The following is a 3,606-nucleotide window of genomic DNA, read 5'->3' as shown; positions in this document are numbered from 1 at the left end:
GAAGACCTTCGATGAGATGGATCGATTCTGTGACTGGAGTGGTGGGAATAAGTGTGTTTGGGATGGCTATGATGGCACAGGATAAAATGGCATTTAGAGCTCTTGTACATAGGGTCGCTATGAGTCGCAAACGACTCATGGCACATAACAACAGTGTACTAGGGGGAGGGATGGGAAGGGAGAAAAGTGCAACAATGAATGAATGAATGGAAATCCAATTAAAAAACAGAAAACAAAAAACAAAACAAAAAAATAACTATCTACTGATAACTATCAAGGGGTTTTGCTATATATTGAACATCCTGATTAAAGGCTGATCTTGCTGTTGATAGTTGCTATGTTTTTTTTCAGTTAAAATATGAATGCTTTAAGACTTCCCCCCTCTAGTATGCATTAACTTACTACTAACTTTTGCACTCATAGGAATGAACTATTTAAAGTACCAACGAACTTTTTAGGTGCCAATTCATATGTTGATCCCCAGAAATTTGTATTTCTTTGAGGTTTAGAAATTAAACCCTGTGATAGCCTGACTGAAATCAGAATCATAGGAACGGCCACTGGGCAAACAAAACACCGGTTCTAATGATGTAAAATCAGGGAAGGGATATCCACACTCCTTCTTTTCATGTTACTGTAATATAACAGATTTTTGAGGTGAACTCAATTAGAGATACCCACATTGCTGCAGCAAATAAGAAAGGGATCCATCTTTTCCTCTTTGTTAGAGGTTCTCAAAAGAGTCTTCACATTAGAACCATTAGAACTTCACATTAGAACTTCAAAGTATTGGTAGCACAGTGGTTAAAGGGCTCCACTGCTAACTGAAAAGGTCTGCTACTGAAAAGTTCAGTGGTTCGAGCCCTCCACTGCCCTGTGGAATCTCGAGGAGGTAATCTACTCCCATAAAAAAGACAGACTTGGAATCCTAATGGGTTTGATAGCAAGAGAAGCTTTTAGAAGTCCTGATGGCTGGCCTCACCCCCAGGCATTTGTGAATCCATTAAACCAATCAGTGCCTGTTGTTGTTCTGTGCCCTCAAGCAAAGTCACTTGGGACTATGTACTGCAGCTATGAAATCTGCCCTGTCTCACTGACTCCAACACACCTCCCCCCCCCCCATTGCCCCAGTTACTGTATCAATCTATCTCATCTGAGGTCTTCCTCTCCTGTGCTATCTCGCCATCTTTCCAAGCATGATGTTCTTTTCCAGTGACCAGAATCCTCCTGGCCATATGCCCAAATTATGAGATGAAGTTTCAAAATCCTAGCCTCCAAGGAGAAACTTGGTTTCACTCTTTCCAAAACAGACCTATTATTTTCTTGGTGGCCCATAGTATATTCACTATACTTCTCCAGCACCACAACTCAAAGGCATCAATTCTTCTTCTGTCACCCTTAATCATTATCCAGCTCTCTGATGCATAGCAAGTAAAGGCAAAGACCATGGCCTGAATCAGATGCACCTTAGTCTCTAGACTGACATCATTACTATTCAAGTACTCTTGACAGAAGATTTTCCCAATGCAATTCATCTTTTGATTTCCTGACTGCTAGTGCCAAGAGTGTTGATTGTGGAGCCAAGCAAGCTGTTATTGCTAACAACCTCAATTTCTTCTCCATCTATTGTGGTGCTGCCAATTGGCCCATTGGTGATAATCTTTGTCTTCTTGATGTTGAGCTTCAGTCCATATTTAAGACTACAGTCCTTAACCTTCTTCAGCAACCACTTCAAGTCCTCCTCAGTTTCAGCAAGCAAGGTTGTATTATCTGAATAATGTAGGTTGATGATGAATCTTCCTACAATCCTGACGTTACATTCCTCCTCATAAAGCCCATCTTCCCAAATGATCTATTCTGCATACTGATTGAAAAGGTATGGAGACAGAATGCATCTCTGACCCACTGAATTAGTGCCAAAGCACTGATATTTTTTAATTCTGTAGGAGATGCAATATTAGTAAGATCACATTGTCAAGGGCTGCATTTCCTAGTAACATCTGGGCTTATCAGGATGCAGTTTTCCCTGGAAGCAAACATTCCTCCCAGCCATATAAGGTTGTTATGGCCCCAATGGTCCTGGACAGCGCTCTATCTCTGGTAGTGAACTCTGGGGTCTCCAGCTATGAACTTACTCAGACATTTGAGCCGATTCCAGACAGCCTTTTCAATGAAGTCCTAAGCCTGCTTCCCTACTGCTCTCTCTATTGCTGCCCTCTGTATGAGATGAAAAGTCTCCAGATCTAGATTTTCAAGATATATTAGAATGCAGTTCTCTTTATTTTGTTACAACCACAGGTAAACTTTCCCACAAGTATGCCTGGAATTAAAACCAGATGAGGAGGGAGGAACAAACCAGATGAGCACAATTTAAATCAATAACAGAATTTCTACACTTCAGGACCTGCTAAGGAATTAATGCTGCTTTGTACTGTTGAGTTGGAACCAGCTCAGAGGAGACCCTGCAGGGGTTTTCAGAGGCAATAAATGATGAGGGAGGAGATTGCACATCCTTCTCCCATGGAGCAGCTGATAGATTCAAATGAGTGCTAAGGAATAGAGCTGGGTGATATCTGTTCTCCAGTGTCCAAGTAAAAGTCTAACTGAAATATGAACCAAAGTTCAAATTCCACACCAATCACCCTCTCACTCAGATTCTATAAGCTCCTTCATCTTGGAGCTAAATAACCAGACAGTACCACCCAACTCTCCACTGCTTTAACATTTCTCAGAAATGTTGCCACAGAGATAACAGTTCATTTAATAGCTTTGAGTTTGTATCGTGAATCAGAGGAATGCCACCAATTTTAAGAAGAACTCTATTTGAAGACAATATTCTTTCTTTGCTCATGGTACAGTATCAGGGATTCTACTCATTTTAGTCAATCAGTAAATACTCATGAAGCACCTCCTTTGGACACCTTCTTTAACTCTGGTCAGATCTGGATGAATAAGCTAAATGTCTACATTTCTAAGAATTTATGGGGTGGGGAGAGGTATAGAGAACAGACTTATAAAGAAATATTACAGGACAATGAACCAATAAGAATAAAGCCAGATTCACCTCCAGCTGGGACAGCTGGTCAAAGACTGAGCAGGTTAGAGAGGGGTAGGCAGGCAGACGTAAGGTTCACATTTAAATCTAGACAAGCAATCCTGGAAGAGCCTGGGGTAGACTTACTTAGTAAGCATTTTGTATAATACTCACCATGACACAGTTACTGTTCTCGAGGTTTATGTGTAATAGTTTATTTAATCTAACTAAATAACTCCTTTGGGCCTACTGTCAAGAAGGACCAGTCCTTGGAAAAAGACATCATGTTGGGAAAAGTCAGAGGAAGACTCTCAACAAGATGGATTGACACAGTGACTGTGACAATGGACTTGAGCAGACCAATGTGAGGATGGTGCAGGATAGAGCAAAGATCGGATCTGCTGTTCATAGGGTTGTTAAGAGTTTCTTTTCTTTTCAAAGAGAAAAGTGAACTGGGGGGAGGGATGGACAGGGAGGAAAATGTGCAACGATGAATGAATGAATGAGGGGAAAAATTAAATGGAAACAATATGCTGTTAAAAAAGAAAAGAAAATCATAAAAAAAATTAGTT

Source organism: Elephantulus edwardii, unplaced genomic scaffold (assembly GCF_000299155.1).
Source record: "Elephantulus edwardii isolate Elephantulus edwardi_28Jun2011 unplaced genomic scaffold, EleEdw1.0 scaffold00022, whole genome shotgun sequence".
Taxonomy (NCBI): domain Eukaryota; kingdom Metazoa; phylum Chordata; class Mammalia; order Macroscelidea; family Macroscelididae; genus Elephantulus; species Elephantulus edwardii.
Note: the sequence above shows the minus strand (reverse complement) of the source record.